The sequence below is a fragment of the Schistocerca piceifrons genome, chromosome 2 (assembly GCF_021461385.2).
Source record: "Schistocerca piceifrons isolate TAMUIC-IGC-003096 chromosome 2, iqSchPice1.1, whole genome shotgun sequence".
NCBI classification, from domain to species: domain Eukaryota; kingdom Metazoa; phylum Arthropoda; class Insecta; order Orthoptera; family Acrididae; genus Schistocerca; species Schistocerca piceifrons.
This window is the reverse complement of record NC_060139.1, coordinates 645,332,635-645,360,265: the sequence shown is the minus strand read 5'-3', so window position 1 is coordinate 645,360,265 and position 27,631 is coordinate 645,332,635.

Below are 27,631 nucleotides of genomic sequence, written 5' to 3'. Positions count from 1 at the left end.
TAAGTAATCGCTTTATTGTTAATCATGTGAATCATAATTATTATTATTATCATTGTAGTGCTTTGTGGTATACGATGTTTTTTGTTTGATTACCTGGCGCATAGATAAACAAATCTGATGGTTTTCCAACACGGGAACAGGCAACATACAATTGACCATGTGAGAAACATGGGTTTTCTAGATTAATACCACAAACACTTAATGATTGCCCCTGGGACTTGTTTATAGTCATAGCAAAAGCAAGCCGCACTGGAAACTGTAGTCGTTTAAACTCAAATGGCACATCAGTCGGAATCATTGGGATGCGCGGTATGAGAACATCTTCTCCTTTATACTTTCCTTTGAGTATAGTTGCTTCTATCACATTGTTTAGTAATTTTTTATCGCTAACCGTGTACCGTTGCAAAGACGCGGTTGGTTGATATTTCGCAACATTATAACCACCGATCCAACCTTTAATTGAAGATTGTGAGGTGGCAATCCTGGCAAATCCAGCGAGTTTAAAAATTCCGGTGGATAGTTGACTACATCATCTTGATTAGTAGCCGAATCAACTGATTTATATATCCTCAATTCGCCTGTAATTTGTTCTTGAATTTTGAAATTTAATTCATTTACATCTATGTTTTTTGCAGCCAGTATAGCTCGTTCGCTCAACCAATCATGGTTTCTGTAATTTTGAGAAACATCTGGAAACACCTTCTGAATAAGTTCATCTTTTGATCGAGTTAACTGACAAAAACTTTGAGGAAAGTTAATGCAGCCAGTCAACATGTCTATAGGAAATTTGCCATTACCAATGTCAATGAGTTGTTTAGAGAATATGTTTCCAGATTGGTCATTTCGCAACTCGACACGCATATTCTTGCTTAAATGAAGTACTTTGACATGTTTCCACAAATTGGAGGACTTTAGACATGCATTGAGTTCATCAGCTGGCGTTGATCGTGGAATCACTGGCAATGTTTGACGAAAATCTCCTGCTAATAAAATCATTGCACCACCAAATCGGTTATTATTGCTCCGTAGATCTTTTAAGGTTCTGTCTAAAGCCTCCAAAGATTTTTTATGTGCCATCGTGCATTCATCCCAAACAATCAATTTACATTGCTGCAAAACCTTTGCCATTGCAGAGTTCTTCGAAACGTTGCAGGTTGGAGTTTCATTGCTTTGCATATTTAATGGCAATTTTAGTGCTGAATGGGCTGTTCGACCACCTTCAAGCAAAGTTGCTGCGATTCCCGACGAAGCGAGTGCAAGTGCAATTTTATTTTGTGAGCGAATTGTTGCTAATATTAATGAAATCAAAAAAGTTTTTCCTGTACCACCAGGTGCATCTAAGAAGTAAATCCCTCTAGTTTCATCATTTGTTACTTTCATAAGAGTTTCAAATACATACTTCTGTTGTTCAGTTAACAGTGGAAGATTTGTTTGAATTAATTCTTTCAAAGCGTTGAGATCATACAGTTTTTCTCGATGCAACTCTTGGTTAAAAGCGTCATGCATTGGACGATTGGGCGCGGTCAGGCCTAATTGAATTAATAGTTTGTTTGACATTATCAAGCACATGTCCTCAATTGAAATCAATGCTTCATTGTAAATTTCTTCACTGATTTGTATATTTGGATTTCCCATTCTATTCCGTATTTGATACAAAATATCATCACACATATAATCTTTGTACTTGATCCACAAATCAATTGGGTTTGATGGGAAGCATGTAGATATGATTATAGAAAACAATGTTCGTATTTGATGAGCGTGTGATGATACTACAGCATCATTGAGAGTTTGCTCCCAATGAGCGTCATTTTCAAGCAATTGCAAACGTTGACAGGCTTCTCTGTAGGATCCACACAATTCACCATGAACAGTTCGTAACTGTTGGAATGATGTTGGGCCACGTACATTGACTAATAGCAGTCGTAAATAAAAACATTCATCATTGCTTGGATGTACTGAATAAATCCGGCCAATCGCATCGGTGGAATATACATCTGTATATCCTGGAACTGGTTTTCCTTGTTTCCGTCGTATAAATCTCCTTGAGGATTGATTCCAGGTATAATATTTTGGCATTTCAGAATATAGCAATGTTTGTGCGAAATGATCGTTTTGGCATGTCTCAAAAAAACTGGTTAATGTAGTAGATGGTGGCTGAGCAGCTCTTTGTACTGCGTTCTGTGCTGTAAAATACACTCTTTGTCCATTTTCTAAATGCACAGCTAAATGAACAACAGAAGGGTGTCTCTCATGAATAGGAAAAGAAAATATTCGCCAAACTGCTTCATTACTACTGACATAGCGGCCCATTTGGTATTGGGTAACTTCATCATTGGAATTCTCTGCACCAATTCCAATCACAGCCATATCACTCCCTTTGGTTACATATTTGCAAATGTATTTAATAGATTTCACTGAATGGCAAGATTCAACGTTGATGTGTGCTTTGAATGTCTTTGATAACATGGGTGAATATGGAACAATCCAACGATTATCTATTTCAATATTTTGTTGATTTAATTTGACAATTGTTAATTTTCCATTGTCTGCTGTCGATCTGCGACGATACAATGGATAACCGTCATTACCAGTAATTGTTTCCGATATTAATGTCCGTGGATATCGTTTTGAACATTTACCATCCATCATACACGGTGAATTTTGATTAAGAGTTCCACAGGGACCATGTATCATGTTTTTGATAACTACCTCATGCAATCCAGGATCTACTTGTACATTAGGGATTTCAGCTGATATCACTGCATCAACTTCATTTGGCCTTATCTTTTCAACCAACCAAATCAAAATGTGTGCATGTGGCAATCCTCGTTTCTGCCACTCCACAGAATACATCCAGCAGCGTGTCTCACCAAACACATTATGTTTTACGATGAAATCCATTAAAGATTTCAACTTTTGTCTAAAGACTCTGGCTGTAATATCATGACGATCAATGGGTGATTGCCCAGGGAATAACTCCTGCTTGATTTCTATCCACTGCGGATTGCATGTAAATGTGATGAACAAATCTGCTGTACCATAATGACGAACATACGACATGGCATCTTGAGCATATTCGTGCATATGCCGAGGGCTTCCGATGTATGTTGCTGGAAGAATAGTCATCCGACCGACATTCTGTGCATTTCCATCAGTATTAATCGCATCTCGAAGGTGAATATACTCTTCAGATCGGAGTTTGGTTTGATTCAACCTGATGAATGTTAATCTCTCCGTTTCAATTTTTACATACATGTCAACAACATATTTGTGATATAATCGCCGACATTTCAACATGTGATTTTCTTCATTTTCCCGAATCATTAGGCGGTATGAATAATAGTTCATTGAACTGACTTTTTTGTTGGTTTCAGAACCTGTAAATAGATTTTCTTTTAATAACATTCAAATATAAAATTAAAATACATAATATAATGACTGAGATATTATCGCCATAGCTAAATTAATATTTTAGTTACCTGTAATGGGATTTATCATTTTTATTGAGAAATCGTAGCCATCTTCACCTGGCCAAAATATAATGGGATATTGCAGTGCATCATATGAGCGGTGTGTTTCCTTTATACGTTGTAATTGATCATTCCGACGATGTAAAACAATATCACGGGATTCCAAGTTTTCTCCAACTACAACGATAGCAACTTCATCAATAGTTGGTGCATTAAAACGTCTTGTATGTTGACCTGCAGGTGTTTTATCAGCTCTGATTACAATTTTGTGATTATCGGATGGCATCAGATCCAGGGCAGTTTTAAACAATATAATCAATTGATTGTGTTGATGAAATAAAGTTTGTAATTGTTCTACAATAGACCTCTTTACTAAATTGTTATGTGCACAACGCAGATCAATTTCTTGTGGTGAATTGCCCATAAAATAAATTTGCAGGAATTTGTTGTCGCTATCTGACACTGGTAACAGTGAACCTGCTCTGTGATATATTTGCCCTTGTATCTGTAAATAAAATAAAATATTATGGTGTGGTATAAGTTAATGGATTGTCAGTGATCAAACTTAAATAATATTTGATCTTAAAAAGTATATATTTAGTTTGAACTAATATCTATCAAATATAAAATATAATAAAAGTGTCACTGAAACTGAATCACCATATAATATGATGACTAAGTGGTATATAAGTGATTAAGAAATTGAAGATTAGTGACACATCTTAACTTTTGTGACAGAAAATTTTGTTCGCTAAAATAATTATGAGTAACTGCTATAATACATACCTTGAAAGTTGGCATAAAATTTTCCCGAACTACATTTGTTGCCCCAAATGAAGTCATTTGAAAGCAATTGTTATATTGTTGGATATGTGTCAAAAAGTGTATAGAATCTGTTCCTATTCCTGAAACCAATAACCAATGAGTACAATGGTTCTGGTGGTGGGTCCAATGGTATCAATTTCACTTTACCATTTGCGCAACACAATCCATTGGCTTCGTTTTTGTATTTTAATGCCTTACAGTGTGAGCAAACCGAGTTCATAGAACCAATAACAACACATTGGTAGTTACTGTAGTCAATTGACACATCGTAACTGAAAGCAGCTCGATTCAAACTTGCGCGATTATTAGTTGAATGTCGCGCTCGCGCTTCACGCGTTTGTGATATCCGAATTCTTTCACGTTCATTTCCGTCGTCACGTTCTTGTGCCGTACGATTAGATCGGTAATTAGCTTGGTTTGTAGCATTTCTGGTTCTTCTACCTAAATTGCTTCGTCTTATAGGAGGCATATCAAATATAAATTAGTTTTTCACTAATCACGAACTAAACAAACACTAACTAAGTAAACACTCTGCACAAAACACGAATTTGTTTCGTGTATCAGTTGACAAAAGCAAACTCAGTAGATTAGGTCACAGACAACTTTTTTTTTTTAAATTTTATATGACTTGAAGTCAAATCCTTTTAAGCCGTACGAATTGTAACGCGATTTTTGTTTGACTGATGTAATGACGTGGAAACTGATGCATTTTATCTCGCGTGCCGAAACTAATACAAAAGAAACGCGAGTTTCGGAACGCGACATTAAACTTCTGCAACTATGTATTCTGTGCTCCAACGCACACACGCACATTGTTTTGATAGATATGATCTTTGACGTTAGGAACACACCTACATTGCTTAGACAACAGTGAGTGCTTGTAATTTAATATGAACTTTATACCATAGCAATAAAGCTCAAATTGACTACGTTTTAGTTACAAATCATTTGTATAGGAAAAAGAAAAGGGCTATTTTTAGGGTTTTTCCAGCAATAATTCTAATTTTTCTCGCCGTAAAAACCATCCTTGAACTTCAATGAACATTTTAAAAAAAGATTTGGCCAAATTGGTCGAGGCGTTGTTGAGTTATGCGCTTACCAACACATTTTGCGATTCATTTTAATATGAACTTTATACCATAGCAATAAAGCTCAAATTGACTACGTTTTAGTTACAAATCATTTGTATAGGAAAAAGAAAAGGGCTATTTTTAGGGTTTTTCCAGCAATAATTCTAATTTTTCTCGCCGTAAAAACCATCCTTGAACTTCAACGAACATTTTAAAAAAAGATTTGGCCAAATTGGTCGAGGCGTTGTTGAGTTACGCGCTTACCAACACATTTTGCGATTCATTTTTATATTATAGATAAAATATGCAGTTTCCCGAATAAAATGATATGTATATCACTTATAAACTCGCATGGGAAGTATTTTATTTTATTTTTTAAAATATAATCCGCACCCGTTGAAAACGTTAAAAGTTTTACTTCAAGACCTAATAAAACTGGTAATTTTTTATATAGAAGGCTGCGTAATAGAGTTTAAATTACGTGTTTGTACTGGTAGCACTGTCAAAAACAGTATCGTATCGTTTCATCGTATAAACACGCGTTGTATGTCGAAGTGCTGATGTTTTTCCAAGGAAAAGTGACGAATACATTGCTAAATTTTTCAGAAAGTGAAGTATGACGCCAAAACGAAGTGTTTTTAAGAAACGTGAATTTTATGGTAATAGATTTTCGAATAAAGAGAAACATTGTGTTCAACATGTGGCGTGTGATATTACAGACAATGAAATACAGGTTAACTCTTCAGTGTCTAGAGAAACACCGATTCGTACTTCGAAGATTGAAATAAAACGTTGTGATACACAGTTTTCTCAAAACGAAAGTTACGTAAATGGTAGGTTACGTTATATTCTGATAGATTTACACATCCTAACAAGGGTGTTAGGTGAATGCGTGTGTTGTAAAATATGTGGAGGGTCAGTTAGTTTACATGAAAACAGTGAGGTATCAAATGGACCTGCCACGAAACTTACCATTAATCGTGCCAGTTGTAAACATATTCATTCATTTTGAAATTCTGATAAGTGTAAAGATAGTTGTTTCGAAGTAAATGTTAGGTGGTTGTATGGACTGAGAGCTATTGGCAAAGTACACACTGCTGCAGAAACAGTGTGTGCCGTGATGAATATGCAACGTCCACCTTATAAAATCGACAAGTATGCAGGATTTATTAGAGCTGCTGTGGAATCCGTTGCATGCGAATCAATGAAGGGTACTGCAAATGAGGCTTTTGAAATAAGACATACCAGTAGCTTTTGATGGCACTTGGCGGAAGTGTGGCTACAGTTCTAAGAATTCTGTTGCTACGGAGACCAGTTTGGGTACTGGAAAGGTAATAGATTTCCGGATTTTAACCAAACATGGTTATAAGTGTAAATCAGGGAAAATGTGTGACAGAAATTATGAAGGAGCAAGTGGAGGTATGGAGGCCTCTGCAGCTATTGAAATTTTTAGTCGATTTGTGAACGAAAGTGGATTGTGTTACACCAAGTTCTTAAGTGATGGAGACTCAAAAGCATATAACAGTTTAGTAGCCGCTCAGCTTTATGGAGAGAAGATTATCACAAAACTGGAATGTGTTGGTTTTCTCCAGAAGAGGATGAATAGGTTGGGGACCAAGTTGAGAAAGTTGAAACAAAGTTTGAGAGACAAACAACTTTCTGATGGTAAAACCATAAGAGGCAGGTTGACAGACAAAATGATTGATGAACTACAGCAGTATTATGGGATGGCAATTAGAAATAATACTGAGGATTTGTTGAAAATGAAGCAGGGAATATGGGCTACCTTCTTCCACAGACTGTCAACTGATGAAAAACCAGTGCACCACTTTTGCCCTCCTGGACCTGATTCATGGTGCAATCACCGCAATGTCCAGTACTCAAACAGTTCATACAGGCAGAAACATTCCATCCTAGCAGCAGTCATGGATATCATAAAACCTATTTACAGAGACCTGGCAAATCCTGAATTACTGAAGAAGTGTCTGCATGGTCAGACTCAAAATCCCAATAAGTCATTCAGTAATCTTATATGGACTCTCTCACCAAAAAATATTTTTGTTGGAATGAAGACACTAAAGTGGGGGGGGGGGGGGGGTAAGTGATACTGTTATTGCTTTTAATAACGGCAACATTGGTAGAGTGAAAGTGCTACAGCATATGGGAATTAATACTGGAGCAAACTACATCTAAGAACTTGACCGGGTGGATAAGGTTCGCATTGATAAAGCAGACTATGCAGCTTAGTTGGCCACTAAGGAGTCCAGAAAGAAGAAGAAAAAACTTGGAAAAAGGTCAAGAGGATGATATTCAGTATGGTGCAGGGTGCTTCTGAGTGACTAAAAATAAAAAATTAAGCATATATTAAGTGAGTTACAGTCTTTTGATACTTTAGAAGCCTTTCATGAAAATTTACATTGTCTATTGCATTTCCCCTAAATCTTAGAAACCATTTCGAGTAGAGGATTCAAATTTTCAGGGAGTAATAACATACATATCCTGAGTCTACTGAACTAAAAGTAGAACATAATGTTAAGTATATTTAAAATTATTTAGGATGAGGTACAAAAATAGTGTACAAAATTTTGACCGTGTAATTAAAAAATTGTATTTCCGAAAGCAGCGGCTGAAATGCAGTTATTGTAGTTCAGTAGACTCAGAACATGCAGTTTAATGTCCCGTAAACGCTTCATGTCAATGGCTACAGTGGTTCCTGAAACACAGGGAAGCCAAGTCACTTAATTTAACACTGTCGAGATATGGCGTTCCAAATCCACTTAAGCTGCTTTGCTACACCGAGGATATCTACATCTATGTTTCCTTGACAGAAATTCAGGAATATCTACTTCGTCTTCTTTCGTGATGGAGTTTCGGAAAACTGGGTTTAATAACTCTGTTTTAGACTGCACCGTTGTTATCGTACAGTGAAGGTATTGATTGCGTCTCGCCATTGGGGTGCTCTATGTATGAGCGGAATCTCGCCAGCCGCGGTGGCCGTGCGGTTCTAGGCGCTACAGTCCGGAGCCGCAGGACCGCTACGGTCGCAGGTTCGAATCCTGCCTCTGGCATGGATGTGTGTGATGTCCTTAGGTTAGTTAGGTTTAAGTAGTTCTAAGTTCTAGGGGGCTGATAACCTCAGAAGTTAAGTCCCATAGTGCTCAGAGCCATTTGAACCATTTGAACCGGAATCTCTTTGGGTTTTCTGCCATATTCCGAGACAGAGTTTCGTTGTGAAAATTATTTAAAACGTCACGCATTGAAGTACGCGCTATATTTCGAACTTATGCAAAACTTTGCCAGTCCTGAGGATTTTGCGTTCTTTTAATTTGGCATGCATTTTGCGTTGCTTCTGCAAAGCAATGTGACCCGTTTTGTGTACCATGGGGGATTAGTACCATCACTTATTAATTTATGTGGTATATATCTCTCAATTGCTGTCGATACAATCTCTTGGAAAACATTCCACATCTTTCTACGCTTACATGGACAGATCAGAAGGGGTGGAGACTGTCTCTTAAAAAGGCGTTAAGATCATTTTTATCAGCTTTTTTAAATAGATGTATTTTGCATTAATTTTTGATGGTGGTAGGTGTTACGGCATTCAGCCTGCCTTGTGGTCGCAGATTTCTGTATTCTGTATCCGTATCATGTATTTGTCCAGGACCATTTGTTGCCAAGAGGTCATGTATGCTTTCGCAACCATTTACGCTCCGAGTGAGCTCATGAACTATTTGCTCGAAATAATTTTCTGAGAAAGCATTCAATATAATTGCGGATGACCTTTTATGCCTGCAGCCTGCTTGAAACGTATAATTTTTTCAGCGTATTGAGGGTAGATTGAAGTGTCCACCGACTATGATTGTATGAGTGGGGTATATGTTTGAAATCAGACTTAAGTTTTCTTTGAACTGTTCAGCAACAATATCTTCTGAGACGGGGGTTTCGGTAAAACGATCCAATTAATAGTTTAGTCCGGTTGTCAAGTATAACCTCTATCCATACTATTTCACAGAAACTATCTACTTCAATTTCAATACCAGGTAAACTACTTCTGACAGCAATAAATACTCAACCAGCACCTGTATTTAACCTATCCTTTCTGAACACTCTTTCGTCGTTTGAAAAGAATTCGGCGGAACTTATTTCCGGCTTTAGCCAGCTTCCCGTATCTATAACTATTTGAGCTTCCCTGCTTTCTATTAGGGCTTGGAGCTCTGCTTCTTTGCCAACACAGCTACGACAATTTACAAATACAATACTGATTGTTGCTAGAACTACCTTATTGTGTTTTCTCTGTCCTCTTTTAGACGGACGCCCTTTCTATTTTTCCAGAGACCCTATAACCTAAGCCCTGCCCAGTCCCTTCCACACAGCCCCCACTACCCGTATAGCCGCTTCCTGTGTGTAGTGGACTCCTGACCTATTAACTAGAACCCGGAAACCCACCAACCAATGGCGCAAGTCAAGGAATCTACAGCCTAAGCGGTCACAGAACCGCCTGAGCTTCTGATTCGGACCCTGCGCTCGGCCCTGCACCAAAGGGCCACAGTCGGTTCTATTGATGATGCTGCAGATGGTGAGCTCTGCCTTAATCTAACAAGCACGACGCAATCTTTACCATTTCCGCTTGCTGCCCGAAACCAGAGAGAACCTCCTCCAATCCAAAGCTACACCAGTCATTGGTACCGACATGAGCGACTACCTGCAGTTGGCTGTACCCTGTCCTCTTCATGGGATCCGGAAGCATACTTTCCACATCCGGAATGACTCCACCCAGTATGCACACGGATTGCAATACTGGCTTCCTTGCCCTCCTTGGTAGCCAAGTCCCTGAGGGGCCCCACCACGCCCCTAACGTTGGAGCTCCCAACTACGAGCAAACCCACCCTCTGTGAACGTTCAGACCTTGCGGGCCGAGAAGCTTCCTCTGGAACAGGGTGGACAACTGCATCCGGCTACGAGACTTCGTCAGGCACGGGTAACGCCCGAACCTGTTCGTCAAACGAACCAGGGACGCCCTACGATCGGACGCTCGGAAAGTCTTTCGCTGCCTGCCGGACTTTGGAATGACCTCCCACTCGACCACGGATGAGGGGTCAACCCCTGTGCAGGCAGTACCCGCGGGTTGTCCACAGCTTTGGACAGATCGGGGGACACATGGGACCTGCCCGATGCCACTCGCATCCTCGCGTCCGACCCCCCACAGTGATGCCCCTTGGCAGCAGCCTCAAGCTGTGAGTGAAGGGTCGCGAACTCAGCTCGCATCTTTACACAGGATTCACAGTTCCTATCCATTACTGTTTGAAGCTCGTAAAAATATGTCACAAACCAACGGTGTACACGCCTTATTAGCAGCAGGAACTCGAGGTGCTCTCTCACTGACGGTCTAACCGACAGTGAGCTATACTAACCAAAACGAACAAAAGCCTGTACGATACGAGGGTCGATACAAGCATCGATAGCAACGGCGGTACTCTACGCTACAATGTTATTAAAATAAAAGGTTGTTCCTAGTAAGCACTCAAATAAGCAAGAAATGGCAAAAGTATACTAGTAGCTACACAGATAACTGAAAATAAGTTGCTCATGTTTGAAGCTCGTAAAAATATATAACAAGCGAACCTTGTACTCGCCTTATTAGCAGCAGAAACTAGAGGTGCTCTCTCACTGACAGTCTAACCGATGCGGTTGTGAAAGTCAAATTCGCAGGATGCAGAGGATAGATGGAGATGTCCATTTTGGATGAAGAAGGGGCTCAATGTGACAACTTGGGAAAGAATTCGTGTTGTGGTAGGTGAGTGGAGGTAATAAGCAAGACGAAGCTGTATAAGGACGTAAAACATTGTTTGCGTCCTTCATTTATTTGCTCACCATATACCGTACCTGTTGAGACCCTATTAGGAAATGATCGCTCCATAATTACTACAGAAATAATACTGCGTGAGCCATCTGTCAACGTAGTCAGTGCTGCTGGTTGGTGTCTCCCATATTAACTCCTGACGACATCCTAATCGGCGATACTACAGATAGCTGTCAACCCCATCTTCATAACGCAACGGCAATGGAATTCCTGTCTCACTATCACAATGTGTGCTCGGTAAATACAGACTCGCCCAAGTATACTGAAGGCGCTGATAGCCCCGAAGCAAACGACAATGCCCATTATGACAGCCGAACTGATTGCCATTTTGGAAGCCCTGCTATTCGTATGGTTCACATGGCTCTGAGCACTATGGAACATGTGAGGTCATCAGTCTCCTAGAACTTAGAACTACTTAAACCTAACTAACCTAAGGACATCACACACATCCATGCCCGAGGCAGGATTCGAACCTGCGACCGTAGCAGTCGCACGATTCCGGAGTGAATCGCCTAGAACTACTCGGCCACCGTGGCCGGCTCATAGTGGACAACAACAGGCAAAATATTCACCTTGTCTGGCAGTATATCAGGGATACAGATGATTAAAGCCATCATATTAGTTGTTGTTGTGGCGTAACAAGCTAGTTACGCCACACTGAGAAGGGAGCCGAAAGGCACGCGTACACACACGCCGACTGGCGTCAAGTCTGGAACAGGATACGTTATGACTGCTATCAAGAAAATACGTAGCTTTGGAATATACTTAACTTTATTCTTTGTTGGTTTACAACGTTCTTCTTGAGACATTTATACGATAACACTCAAACTAGGTAAGGCTAATGGCGCCTTGCTAGGTCGTAGCCATGGACTTAGTGGAAGGCTATTCTAACTGTCTCTCGGCAAATGAGAGGAAGGCTTCATCCGTATTGTCGCTAGCAATGTCATCCGTACAACTGGGGCGAGTGCTCGTCCGTATCGCGAGACCTGCCTTGTGGTGGCGCTCGGTCTGCGATCACACAATGGCGACACGCGGGTCCGGCATGTACTAAATGGACCGCGGCCGATTTAAGCTACCACCTAGCAAGTGTGGTGTCTGGCGGTGACACCACAGTTGTACCATAATGACAGCAATTATCAACTTTGTGTGCAGAGGAACTATTGCAAGAACGTGATGGTATGGATGAAAGGCCACTCCGGCATACCTGGAAATGAGCAAGTATATGTGCTAGTAAAGCAAGAATACCTACAGAGATATCTTAAATATGATGAACTACCTCTCACCGTTATGTTGCCCATGTTCAGAAAGCTGTTGTCATCGGACTGTAAAGAGCAATGGTCAAGGACATCTAAAATCACAGGCAGCCACCGTGCGCTAATTCATCCCACGAATCCAAGAGCACTGTGGTATGATAAGATATAAACATCAAGCAGCTTTACAGCAGTTATAGCGTGGTTGAAATTTAATAATTGGTAGTTCAGCCTAATGGCCATCCTTCTATGTGATTGCGGAGAGGAAGGAATATTTATACAGTGTCCTTGGAATACGTATTACAGTAACGTACTTGCAAGTAATCTTCGGGCTCTTGATCATCAGTTCACAATCAGCCTCCAAACCTTGTTAGCATCCAACGATATAGCAACGTATAAGATACTGTACGGCTCGTCCATAGTGTCAATATTCCTACATGGCCCCCTGCGTTGTTAATGTAATGCTCTTGGTAATTAGAGTGCCAGGAGAAGACGAAAGCACAATTCACTGCTGCTCAGCAGGATGTGGAAAGCTTCACCAATAAATGTATGTCACCATATGCCTCCTATATGTATGTGTCTGAACACTGATGAATCTATACGTATGGCTATAATACTCAGATCTAGTTTTTGTATATTGTTGTCGTATTCTGCGTGTGTGTTATTATCAGACCTACAAAAATAATCAATTCTCTATTCGAAGCTTCTGAAGCAATTCTTACAGGACACACAAAACAACATTTTATTGTCAGTTTAGACACACAGTCATTAATATGAATTGATTCGGAATATCTCAAATATGTACCAATAGCGAATTATCATTTCTTATTGTGTTACTAGCAGGAATTTTACCTCATGCTACGTCTGTGTATCCTTTGTTAAATTTTCGTCTTATTTACTTCCTTCAGTATACTGCCGATGTAATATTTGTTTTATGTCAGAATCTGTCCTCTGTTAAGCCGCTGTAGCTTCGTACCAGAGAACGAATTGAACTTACGTATACTTGGAGACGCAAGGAAATGTCATTGTTGGGACTTATTGGTAGCACGTCGCAATAACCAAATATGGGAAAAATCATTTTCATTTTCTTTTCGCTGCAAGTATATTTTGTTTGTATTTTTTTTAAACGCTAATGGGACAATCCTGCCCACAGCTCAGTATTTTAGTTATATGTCGTTAAGGGACAGAGCAAATAACTATAGCGCTAACATTGATCCTTAAGGGTCTCCTGATTTTATGTATCTCTCCCTTCCCCTCGTTATAGACTGTGGACGCTCTATAAAATAAGGGTTTACAAATGCTCTTAGGATTGATCGACAGTCCTAAAATGTCAATTTTGCACTTATTATATCGAATTTGAAAGTTTATTGCCAATTACGGTTTAACGTGCTTCTTTACAGCCGATTTAGAGTCAGTTACAAGTTATTTGCAAGTGTATTATGTATATATTTTGCAGGGTGAACGGTCGCGTAGTAAATTGCGTAAGTTTGAACGACCTGCGTCATTGTCAACAAAAGGAAACGTTGTACACTATGCATTTCATATTGTGACGGTACTTTCATCGGTATAAACGTTTAATAAAGTAGATGATATCTCTTAATCAAATTCTAAGCGTCTGATTTCGATAGACTTGCTGTTAACAGCTACATCGATTCAAGGAGTGGCACCTCCACCACTCCAAGAGGATATAATTACGCCCGCCAAAACTATTCTCCCGCAGGAGACATCATAGCAGCACCATGTACCACAGCCCCTATCTTTAATAATGGGCTCAGTTCAGCGGTGAGGAGAGCCCACGACTTTTTTCAAGTGTTCTATACCCAGCTGAAGCCACTCATTGAAAAAATATCTTTGTATTAGTTTGCACAGACCTGTCAAATTGCGACGATGTTAATTATTATGTTCCACACGCTGTTGCAAATGGTACCAGATATTTTATATGGTTTAAGAGCGAGTGATTTAGCGGACCAGATAAAGTCCGATTGTAGTAGTGGTAGTTTTATTTATCAGTAGATCTCTTTCAAAAAGGATATTGGAATTGTTTTGGCATTACAACTGTAGAATATGAAAAAGACAGAAGATCACATATACAGATATTTACAGACTCACGGTTCTAGAATTACAATGATGGGACGGACAGTAGGCCGTGGCCTTATAGTAGGAATCATCCCGGCATTTGCCCGAAATAATTCGGGGAAACCGCCGAAAAGCTATATCAGGATGTCTGGCTGAAGACTGGAGCCTCCACTCTACCGAATGCAAGGCCACTCTACTTAAAACAGTGCTACCTGATTCAGTTTGTCCCTAATGTGCAACACTGCTTTACAAATAAATTATTTAATAATGGTAAAAGGCTAATGCTGCCCAGTTCATTCATTTCTCACTCCTAGCCACTGCACACCCCTCACAAATTAACAGCTGATGTCAGAACCATTCTATGCACCGCTAGTTGCCACTTGCTAGCCTGAAAAACTGAGTTTGTATCCCTCTATAACAAGTGAGTTGGCGAGTGCAGAAAGAGCATAATGTGTTAGTATTATATATCGCATAACTTTGGGAGTACGTTTTTGCGGAATAGGAAAAAAGGAGGAAGACTATAGTGTGAAACTCTTACGTGGAATGTTAGATGTACTAGTGTGCCTAATGGAAGATGGGGGTGTCCATAGGATACTCATCATGAACATACAGTTGAATGGACAACTCTTGGTTACTGGGAATGATGAAATAAACATTCTCGTTGATTTTCACGGCAGCTTTACTGAGTCGACCCAAGTCGTGGTACGGAAACCATCTCCCCCCCCCCCCCAAACAAACAAAAAAAAAAAAGAAGCACAGAACCACCTCCGATCGGAACATCACCCACACAACATACTGCGTTTTAGACACATAGTTGGGTCGTTCAAACATTCCAAGCCTTGCATCATTTCAAAACATGAAAATCGCAACTCATGATTCCATAGTACACTCCTCTAGTCAGCAACTGTATAGTTTGTGTGTAGTTTGCGTTACTAAAGACGTGCAGCTTTGCATTATCCGATCGAATGCATCTGTACGTCTGCTAGTGGACATTAATATAGTGTGTACCCACCCTTCGCCTTTATGAATTCTTGAACGCTGCTGGAGACACTTTCTTAATATGTCTGAATATCTGTGAAGGAATGACAGCCCACTCTTCCTCAAAATCCGAAATCAGGTAAGTCAGTGATGTCCGATGCTGTGGTCTGGATGGAAATCGATGTTCTAGCTCATCCCAGAGGTTTTCCGTTGATTTCAGGTCCGTCCTCTGGACAGGCTATTCCATTTCGGGAACGTTGTTGTCGAAAATAGTTGTCTTATAGACGAGGCAGGCTTTAAGGCAGGGTGAATTGTCATGATGGTACAAAGAAACATCGTTGCCGAACTGTTCCTCTACGGTGCTGTGAAATGCGTTCCTATCCTTCTGCATTTAGCGTTTTCATAAGCTTAATAAGGGCACAACAGTCTAACCAAGAAAAACACCCCCAATACCGTAACACCACCTCTTCTGTATTTCACTGCTGGCACCACACTTGAAGGCATTCGCCAAACCCAAACCCTTCCCTCGGTTTGCCGCAGGCTAAAGCGTAATTTATCACTCGACCATTGCAGCCCGTTCTTTTGAACGTCCTATGCACAGTCTTTGTGCTAGCTGGACTGCTGCAAGTTACGAATGGTTCCACCGCTGATTTTAGCACGATTTTCTACAACTTAATTCCGCAATGATCGACGGTCCCTGTCCGTTGGCATAAGATGTCTGCTGGTCTTCGTTTAGCTATGCTTCTACTTTCGCGTTTCCGCTTCACAGTCAACAGCTTTGGAATAGCTGAAATGTCCCTCATCGATGTGTTAGTTAGGGGGTGACATCCAATACCAGTCCACGTTCGAAGTTTCTGCGCTGTCCTGACCGCGTCATTCTATCGTTACTGCCTCTCTACTGGCACAGAAATAGACCCGCCTATTTTGATACTGGCAGTTCCTCCACTTGTGATGAATGCCTTTGTTGAGATACTGTATGTGTCGTGAGCAATGGGTCTTAGCAATATACTCCTCTCCAGATGCCCATCGTATGCTATCCTCTTCGCAATATTTACTCAGAAATTAGTTCTGATGGACATTTATTCACTGACGGAAGCTTTTGCTGTTGCATTTCAAACGGATTGTCTTTGGGATGGCATGTCTGGTCTCTGGTTCTTGTCGGTTAGCATCTTTTTATGACCACTGTTCTCAAGTTGTATTATAAAATGGCAGCGAGTGATACGTTATACCTCGGAGACACAATGGAGAGTCCGCGTTGATACGCCAACGAGTCAGTCAACTTTAATTCATGGTGTGGTCGTGGACTCTCGTTCAGACACGACAGCTTCTTTCTGCCGTCCCATCAAGTCACCACATTGACGATTCTTAATGTACTTATTCCATACAAGTGACCGACACGTACATCACATGTGACTGCCATCGATTACGTTAGCAGTGCCCCGTTGTCAGCTCTGCTCCATCTGTAGCGATCCAAACGGACCAGGGGTTAACTGATATTTCGTCCAGTGACCTTAATCCAACAGCAACAAAGTATTAAGCAAAAGTTAAAATAATCAACATAATAGCCTTTTCTTAATCTATAGAACATTTTATGTCTTCTCTCAGTTTCACAAAAATTTGATATTAGGGTGATTTCAAAAAAGCGACTGATTACTGTCGAATAGTTTTGTCATCCTTATGCATCCAGTCACCTAATCAATCATTTCGTATTCAAGTAACTTCGACAACAGGAGAGAAAGAGATATTAGTGTATAATCAGAGCGACAACATAGTTTATCTTCCTTTCCTAGAGTTTTTATTAGCACAGGTAAATAGAAACGTACATGACAACAAAGTGAAACTTCCTGGCAGATTAAAACTGTGTGCCGGACCGAGACTCGAACTCAGGACCTTTGCCTTTCGCGAGCAAGTGCTCTACCAACTGAGCTACCCAAGCACGACTCACGCCCCCTCCTCACAGCTGTACTTCTGCCAGTACCTCGTCTCCTACCTTCCAAACTACGAGTTCGAGTCTCGGTCCGGCACACAGTTTTAATCTGCCAGGAAGTTTCATATCAGCGCACACTCCGCTGCTGAGTGAAAATCTCATTCTGGATGACAACAAAGTAATATAACCAGGCTAACGGTAGTGCCATCTCGGGCATCACGCGCTGTCACAACAGACGGTATTCACATATCAGTTACTTCATCAGCGTCGAGTAAAACAGAAAAAACTTATCGGTGCTGTTTTTATTTGATTTAATGATGGAAATCATCCTCATAATCATAGAAACTGTAAATGTGTGAGTATCTGAGAAACTTCGTCCTGCATTAAGAACTTATTTAGCCAACATAAAACTGAAACAATGAATAAAGAATGTGAAAAACGGCTTTTGTGTTTTGAAGGAGATGGATGAAAGAATATAGCTTTCACCAGGTAACATCTATAGTTACGTATGATCATATTTTCTTGGTTTCATTTATGACTCAGTTAATTCAGGCTAGCAGTCAGATAAACTGGAGTTATTATAGCTTTGCACTTGAGACCATGTAATGAATATCTACAGTCGAAAGTCAATACGCACTGGTATATTAGACTGATTCGCTCTCTGAAATGCTATCACGTAACCTTTACCAGATTCACTTGCGTAAGCGCAGAAATATTAAATCGTACTAAGAAATTCATTACACTGGTAATAGTTACTGCTTACAATAATAATTTCCTGCTCAACATATACATGATTCGTGAACTGAATCTTAAAACACACACAGTCAAACACACACACACACACACACACACACACACACACACATATATATATATATATATATATATATATATATATATATATATATATATATATTCTCCGAAGACTGGATTCTGAGCTGCTGCAAGTGACACATAGCAATGGTTCCCTTTGTTTTGCTGTCATCTCATGAGAGGAGAATGTAAATTATTCTGACAGGCTATTCACTTTCACATAAAAAATTCTGAATGGTAAAGTATCTGTATTATCATTTAATTCTCAGTAAGAACAACAGTAATACGAAAAAGATAATACGACAATGTTTCTGTTCTCAAACCCTGCTGAAAAAATTGTCAGCTTGTCATAACAGCTCACGCTACTCCAAGTGAAATAATATCCAAACAGGAGACCAGTTTTAAATAATTCCCCAGTTGTTTACGTTAATCAAATAAACATCCAGAAATAACAGAGAGACAAGAATATCCATTACTGTACTGATTATTTATGACGGATGGTACTGGATGTTATTTTCCACAAGTACGGAATTTTACACTGAGGGAACTAATGTCGAGATCAATCGTCAAACAGAGAAAGCGGCTTTTTTAACGTAGTCTCGTTTCTTGATGGCGATAGTTTTCGTGTCCGTCTGATGTTTTAGTCTGTTTCTTACTAAGTAGTTTGGATCCTTTTAATTGCCCTGACTGACTGTATCATTTTCTTAGATTTGGGATAGCTACTTCTTTCATACGAGTTTCTGCATCAGCATTATTTTATATTTATTAAATGGGAATCTCAGGGGTATCATTTTTCACGAATTTGGTGCTAGGTTTGTTCGTTGGTAAATCATGCTCCATTCAAAAGTTTTATTCTCAGGAAATTATTTATGACAGAACATCCTGCCTATTATTTTTCACAACTACAGAACCATCTTTTCACTGAAAAAACTATTGGTCTGACTAGCTGGCAAACACAAGCCTGTTTGTTCATGACGTCAGTATTTCTGTTCGTTTAACGTTTTAGTCTATCTCTTTCAGCATAGAATGGATCAATTCAGTCCCACGGACTACTTATATGATTCACTTTTGTTTGAGGTAGTTACTTGTTTACTGCATCTTGCGCGTTCTTTTGCTTGTGGTAAAAGAGTGATCTCAGTCGTATTATTTTTCATGAATTCCATGCAATGCTTGTGTGGTTGTAAACCAAGTACCTTTCAAAAGTTCTGTTGTCTGTAGACGGCCCAGAATCAACTAGAATACATCGTTGTACAGATGGATGAAAGCTTGACTACATCAAGCAGGTTTAAATGAATGTAGTTGTAACAGTTTTTGCAGAAACGCATAATTTTCAGCTGGATAGAGTAGTGGGGAGAGCTGCAGTAAAATGATTCGGGCTAAAGACAATAAATGACACAAAAGAGGGGTCATTCTTCTTTCCTTTTGCACTGCGTTCCATCCCCCATACACTTAATGAGGCACAGTGTATTTGTGGAGCTATGACAGTCTCTTAAAAATTTCAAATCTACATCTACATCTACATGATTGCTCTGCAATTCACATTTAAGTGCTTGGCAGAGGGTTCATCGAACCACAATCATACTATCTCTCTACCATTCCACTCCCGAACAGCGCACGTGAAAAACGAACACCTAAGCATTTCTGCTCAAGCTCTGATTTCTCTTATTTTACTTTGATGGTCATTCCTACCTATGTAGGTTGGGCTCAACAAAATATTTTCGCATTCGGAAGAGATAGTTGGTGACTGAAATTTCGGAAATAGATCTCGCCGCGACGAAAAACGTCTTTGCTTTAATGACTTCCATTCCAACTCGCGTATCATATCTGCTACACTCTCTCCCCTATTACGTGATAATACAAAACGAGCTGCCCTTTTTTGCATCCTTTCGATGTCCTCCGTCAATCCCACCTGGTAAGGATCCCACACCGCGCAGCAATATTCTAACAGAGGACGAACGAGTGTAGTGTAAGCTGTCTCTTTAGTGGACTTGTTGCATCTTCTAAGTATCCTGCCAATGAAACGCAACCTTTGGCTCGCCTTCCCCACAATATTATCCATGTGGTCTTTCCAGCTGAAGTTGTTCGTAATTTTAACACCCAGGTACTTAGTTGAATTGACAGGCTTCAGAATTGTACTATTTATCGAGTAATCGAATTCCAACGGATTTCTTTTGGAACTCATGTCGATCACCTCACACTTTTCGTTATTTAGCGTCAACTGCCACCTGCAACACCATACAAGAATCTTTTCTAAATCGCTTTGCAACTGATACTGGTCTTGGATGACCTTACTAGACGGTAAATTACACCATCATCTGCAAACAACCTAAGAGAACTGCTCATATTGTCACCCAGGTCTTTTATATAGATCAGGAACATCAGAGGTCCCAGGACGCTTCCCTGGGGAACACCTGATATCACTTCAGTTTTACTCGATGATTTGCCGTCTATTACTACGAACTGCAACCTTCCTGACAGGAAATCACGAATCCAGTCGCACAACTGAGACGATACCCCATAGGTCCGCAGCTTGATTAGAAGTCGCTTGTGAGGAACGGTATCAAAAGCTTTCCGGAAATCTAGAAATACGGAATCAACTTGAGATCCCCTGTCGATAGCGGCCATTACTTCGTGCGAATAAAGAGCTAGCTGCGTTGCACAAGAACGATGTTTTCTGAAACCATGCTGATTACGTATCAATAGATCGTTCCCTTCGAGGTGATCCCTAATGTTTGAATACAGTATATGCTCCAAAACCCTACTGCAAACCGACGTCAACGATATAGGTCTGTAGTTCGATGGATTACTCCTACTACCCTTCTAAAACACAGGTGCGACCTGCGCAATTTTCCAACTTGTAGGTACAGATCTATCGGTGAGCGAGCGGTTGTATATGATTACTAAGTAGGGAGCTATTGTATCAGCGTAATCTGAAAGGAGCTTTTCGCGGATGATGCTGTAGTATACAGAGAAGTTGCAGCATTAGAAAATTGTAGCGAAATGCAGGAAGATCTGCAGCGGATAGACACTTGGTGCAGGGAGTGGCAACTGACCCTTAACATAGGCAAATGTAATGTATTGCGAATACATAGAAAGAAGGAACCTTTATTGTATGATTATATCATAGCGGAACAAACACTGGAAGCAGTTACTTCTGTAAAATATCTGGGAGTATGCGTGCGGAACGATTTGAAGTGGAATGATCATATAAAATTAATTGTTGGTAAGGCTGGTACCAGGTTGAGATTCATTGGGAGAGTCCTTAGAAAATGTAGTCCATCAACAAAGGTGGTGGCTTACAAAACACTCGTTCGACCTATACTTGAGTATTGCTCATCAGTGTGGGATCCGTACCAGATCGGGTTGACGGAGGAGATAGAGAAGATCCAAAGAAGAGTGGCGCGTTTCGTCACAGGGTTATTTGGTAACCGTGATAGCGTTACGGAGATGTTTAGCAAACTCAAGTGGCGGACTCTGCAAGAGAGGCGCTCTGCATCGCGGTGTAGGTTTCGAGAGGGTGCGTTTCTGGATGAGGTATCGAATATATTGCTTCCCCCTACTTATACCTCCCGAGGAGATCACGAATGTAAAATTAGACAGATTCGAGCGCGCACGGAGGCTTTCAGACAGTCGTTCTTCCCGCGAACCATACGCGACTGGAACAGAAAAGGGAGGTAATGACAGTGGCACCTAAAGTGCCCTCCGCCACACACCGTTGGGTGGCTTGCGGGGTATAAATGTAGATGTAGAGTCCAATCGGTATACAATCTGGACCTGAAGACTCGCCCGTATCAAGCGATTTGAGGCTTCGCAACACCTAAGGTATCTACTTCTAAGAAACTCATGCTAGCAGCTGTTCGTGTTTCAAATTCCACCTCGTGTAGTTGATCTGTGTACGACAACGTGCCGTGGACGGTGCTGCCCTCAGAACTTCACACAAGCGGCGGCTCCCCGCTCGCTTCAGGCCACCGCCTGCCTGTCTGCCGACGCTGGTCAGCGAAGGCCTGCGCGGCGCTTCGACACGGCTACGGCTGCCCCGTTAACTGTCAGGAGTTGCCGCAACTCCGGCACTGTGCTTCGCCGCCCGCCCCCGCTGCTGCGTCGGCCAACAGTTACCACGGCCCTGGCACGGAAGCATTGTCTGCGCCTGAACACGCAACGGCGGTACTACTTCTTGCTACGAATAGAACTTTCTCTCGGGATAACATCGAAAGCACGTTACGTGGCTGCACAACGAATAGCTCAACCCTCCGCAGTTCCCACTTCGAAACCACGGAAAAAATTTGTTACTCACCAGCTGTTGGTGCATTGACTCGCTCAACTTAGCTGGTATACGAATCAGTCGAGCTGAAACGTACGCAAGAGGAGTAGTCGCTTCCGGCAGTTTAAATAGCAGCATGCATTAATCAGATAGCCATCTAATAAACATAGTAGCTTACAGGGTATACAAGAGTACTTTTAATGCAGTTATTCGTGGCGTTAGCAAATGTGTGCACAACACTTCATTAAATCATAATTGCGGATGTCGTGAAAGATAAATTTTATTGTGTGATCGAATTAACGAAAACGGATCTCAGCATTACGTTCACGTGGTGGAGTATAATGAAGCATAGACGCCTTTTATTTCAATTTTCTATTAGCTGTCGTACAGTAAAAGAATTGCAGTTCAGGAAATGTTGCTATAGTGTTAACAGTGACGTTCTCCATGGAAGAAAAACCACTTCCTTGATTGTTTGGAAAATTATGTGACTTGTGTGCCTTCGGACACACAGCTTAGTTCTTGATTCCATTATATACATAACGAGCGACGTGGTCGTTTTCTTAATTTGTTTCGAACTGCTTTATTACATATGCAGTGTATTTCGTTCACATCAGTAAAGATAAATTATATTGAACGGTCAAAAAACTGGTACATCTGCCTAATATCGTGTAGGGCCCTGCGAGCGCGCAGAAGTACCGCAACACAACGTGGCATGCACTCGACTAATGTCTGAAGTACTGTTGGAGGGAACTGACACCGTGAATCCTGCAGGGCTGTCCACAAGCCCGTAAGAGTTCGAGTGCTTGGAGATCTCTTCTGAACAGCACGTTGCAAGCCATCCCAGATATGCTCAATAATATTCATGTCTGGAAAGTTTGGTTGCCAGCGGAAGCGTTTAAACTCATAACAGTGTTTCTGGGGCCACTCTGTAACAAATTTGGACGTGTAGGGTGTCGCATTGTTCTGCTGGAATTGCCCAAGTCCGTCTGAATCCACAATGGACACGAATGGATGCAGGTTATCAGACAGTAAGCTTACGTACGTGTCACCAATTAGAGTTACAGCTAGACGTATGAGGGGTCCCATATCACTCCAACTGCTCGCGCTCCACACCATTACAGAGCCTCCACCAGCTTTAATAGTCCCCTGCTGACATGCAACGTACATAGCTTCATGAGGTTGTCTTCATACCCGTACACGTGCATCCGATACAATTTGAAACGAGACTAGTCGGACCAGTCATCAACATTCCAACGTCGGTGTTGACGGGCACAGGCGAAGCGTAAAGCTTTGAGTCGTGCAGTGATCAAGGGTACACGAGTGTACCCTCGGCTCCGAAAGCCCATATCAATGATGTTTCGTTGAATGGTTCGTACGCTGGCACTTGTTGATGGTCCAGCATTAAAATCTGCAGCCATTTGCGGAGGGCTTACACTTCTGTCACGTTGAACGATTCTCTTTAGTCGTCATTGGTCCCGTTCTTGCAGGATCTTTTTCCGTCGGCATGTCAGAGATTTGATGTTTTATAGGATTCCTGATCTTCACGATACTCGTGAGACGGTCGTACTCTCTACTCTCTACTTCAACGCTACCTCGGAGATGCTGTGTCCCGTCGCTCTTGCGCCGACTATAACATCACGTTCAAACTCACTTAAATCTTGATAATCTGCCACTGTAACAGCAGTAACCAATCTAACAACTGCGGCAGACACTTGCTGCCTTATATAGGCGTTGCCGATCACAGCGCCGTTGTCTGCTGTTTACATATCTCTGTATTTGAATACGAATGCCTATGCACGTTTCTTTGGCGCTTCAGTGTATCTTCTCTGCTATGTCAGAATTTAGAATCTATGTAACTCTTTGATAGCCTGATATGTAGCGTGTCTTACATAGGGCAGATTATTAGAACAATCGTGAAGAAATGCAATGACCATCTTCGTTACACTCGACTACCACGACCAAACAAATCAGCTGTCGCCGAGCCCTGCCTCGAACATTATAATGAAATGTGATGAGGCCGGTATCATGGTGCAAACTCCAAGTTTATGTCTATAGTAATTAAGGAGTCTATTGAAATAAGGAATTTGGAGTTTCTAACACACCGTGACGTGGATTTCAACTTGACCATGGCTTGGGGTCCGCCATTCAGTTTCCTGTGGTCGCGCCAGCCAGGTCATCCACTATAGTCTTCCTTAAATCAGGTGTTACTTCCATGTGACTCTAAAGTTGCGACGTCGTCGTGCGAAGTACAGTCTGCAGACAGCCGCCAGAGTGCATCGCTCTCTGCGGCGAAAGAAAATCGCTTTAAATCTATATCTTCCACAGTAATCAAGTAAAAGAAATGTCAAATTCACATATAATGTAAACCTCTATAATGTGTCTTAGGCCGCGCGGTTTGAGGCGCTATGTCACGAACTGCGGGGCCCCTCCCGTAGGTGGGTCGAGTCCTCCCTCGGGCATGGGTGTGTTTGTTGTTCTTAGCATAAGTTAAAGTCTGTTTAAGTAGTGTGTAGGTCTAGGGACCGACGACCTAAGCAATTTGGTCTCTTAGGAATTCACACACACGCAATGTCTCTCAGCACGTCAAAAATCTGACTTAATTTTTTATTAGGGAAAGAGCCAAGTGAAATTTTTGAAACGGATTAAATTTTTCCGATCGTGAACATCTTCAAAGGTATCATGCGATATCTGAAAAGCCAATGCTTTCAAAGCAATTTTTTTTCGTTGATTACCAAATTATCTCGGTCGGTAACGAATAATAAAATTTTCGTACTGGACGGCCTTTACTATATACAGGGTGAATTACATAAAACTTGCACTGCAAATATTGCAAAAATGGAGAGTGCTGTTGATGTGTGGGTTTCGCAGAATGGATTGGTAGTCATTAACTCGTTAGCCAGTCACCAGACTGTAATAATTATCTTTTTGAGTATTTGTTTTGAAAAGCATACACTTTCTTAAATGGAACAATGACTATTTGCATTGACAAACTAAGAGCAGGGTAAATTAGAATGTCAGTAGTGTTTGTTGTAGGACTCCAGTGCGAGTCGGTCATGAAAAATAGTATATTAAAAAGTTTTCACCACGACAGTTGTACAATATCTGTGGATGCACATTGTAAAGAACAACACAAGTGCACTTACTAGCTATATGGATTCTGACGAATAACGAGACAACTGATCATCACAGGTTGTGTTCAAAATGATTACCGGCAGGGCAATACAAGCTCCCAGTCTGGTATGGAATGACTGCTGCACACGTGCTAGAATTTCAGCGGAGATGTCAGAGCAAGCTGTTGTAATACCTCGTTGCGTACCATCGGATGTTGTTGGTATGAACTTGTAGACAGTGTCTATCGGCTTTCCCCACAGAAAAAGGTCTACAGGCAACAAATCCGCGGAACGGGACGACCAACGTACGTCCAATCCAACGATTTGGAAACAATGCGTGAAGACATGCTGTAGTACTTCGCCCACTATGTGCTGGACAGGCATCATGTGAGTACCTGACATCGCTTCTAACCTGCAGAGGAACGTATTCTGGCATCCGTCTGTTAGTTTGACTATGAAAAAGGGGTCTATGAACTTAATATTCACCTTCACACACCACACGCTTACACTCCGTGGACGCTGACGTTCCACCTTGCTAAGCTAAGGGGATTTTTAACACACCGATTCCGTTATAAATCCATTTTGTGAACCGGGTTGTTTGGCTTGTGATAAGACAACTTCTAATCGTTCTGCCCTCGACAAGTTACTGTAAGGCGCATCTTACGTTTCTCTAACTAACAAACGATGTCGTTTTTATTCATTGCTTTTGTAAGCGCCTAATCTTGAATAACCGAATGATATGAAGCGTTAACCGCAACTATCATAGAGCTTTGGTTAAGTTTGATGCACAGTGTCTTTAGATTGTTTCACAGAAGTATTTCGCTTCATCTCTTTGTGGTAGCCGGAGGTCTTGTTTGAAATGAATAACAGCAGACAATTAGAAATCAAACCTTTCGAATTTCCGGCATATGCTACAACTATTATTTTTCCTCTGCCGATCGGAGCTGCCATACTGCCGCTGATGCTATCGTCAGTCCAGTCCTTTTTTAAACTGTGCCCCACATTCACCGACGTTCCACGAAGCCAAAGGATATTGTCAAAATTTGTCCCTACTAATTCTCTACGAAAGGGTAGAGCCAGGCTGCAATATCTTGTCGTTCCATTACTAACTTGTTGCCAGAAATGGATTTATAGCGTAATCGTAACTTTTTCACAACTCCTAACAAGGGCGACTTACCACCCTGAAATACGTCCACTGATACAAGGGTAGCATGTAGATTTTTGAGAGTCGGATACTCCTTCCTTGTATAACATGCGTATGTCTGACTACGAATCGCATTTTCCTGAAAAGAGTCTAGATTTGTTGCCTTCTTCTTGTGGCGCCTGTTTTTCCCTGGTGGCTGCAATTTAAATGACTCGCCTCATTCATCTCTCGCGAAATTCTCCTTAGACTTCTATACCACTGATCGTTCGCTGATTTGCAGAGCAACTGCAGTTCGCCCCACCACTCTATCCCTCACTCTCTCTCAAAAGACTCATAAAAACATCCAACAGACAAGATCAGATAAAATATTTCTTTACTTAAAACAATTGGTTTTTACAGACTTCGCTGTCAGCTTCTGGTCTCAAAAAATATTTTTATTATGAAACATTCGTTTTACGTTGGACCTCACATCAAGTTGTCATGTGGATAAAAATCAGCACATTATAAAAGATTTGTCAAAACTGTGCTGATTTTTGTCCACATGATAAATTGGTGTGAGTTCCAACGTAAAATGAACACCTTCCATAACAAAAACGTTTTTTAAGACCGGAAGATAACAGCAAAATCTGTCTAAACCGGTTGTTATATATAAAGTAGTAGTTAATGCGATCTTGGCGGTTGAACGTTTTTAGCAAGTAAAACAGATCGCTCCTTCGGTCTTCTCAAAATTAAAAAACTGTATCAAAATACTCCCTTAAGGACCACACGAATTCATGCGACTGACTACATATAATCGTCAAGTTCGACACTTTTTGAAAGTTTCCTAGGGGTGTATCTCCTCGGT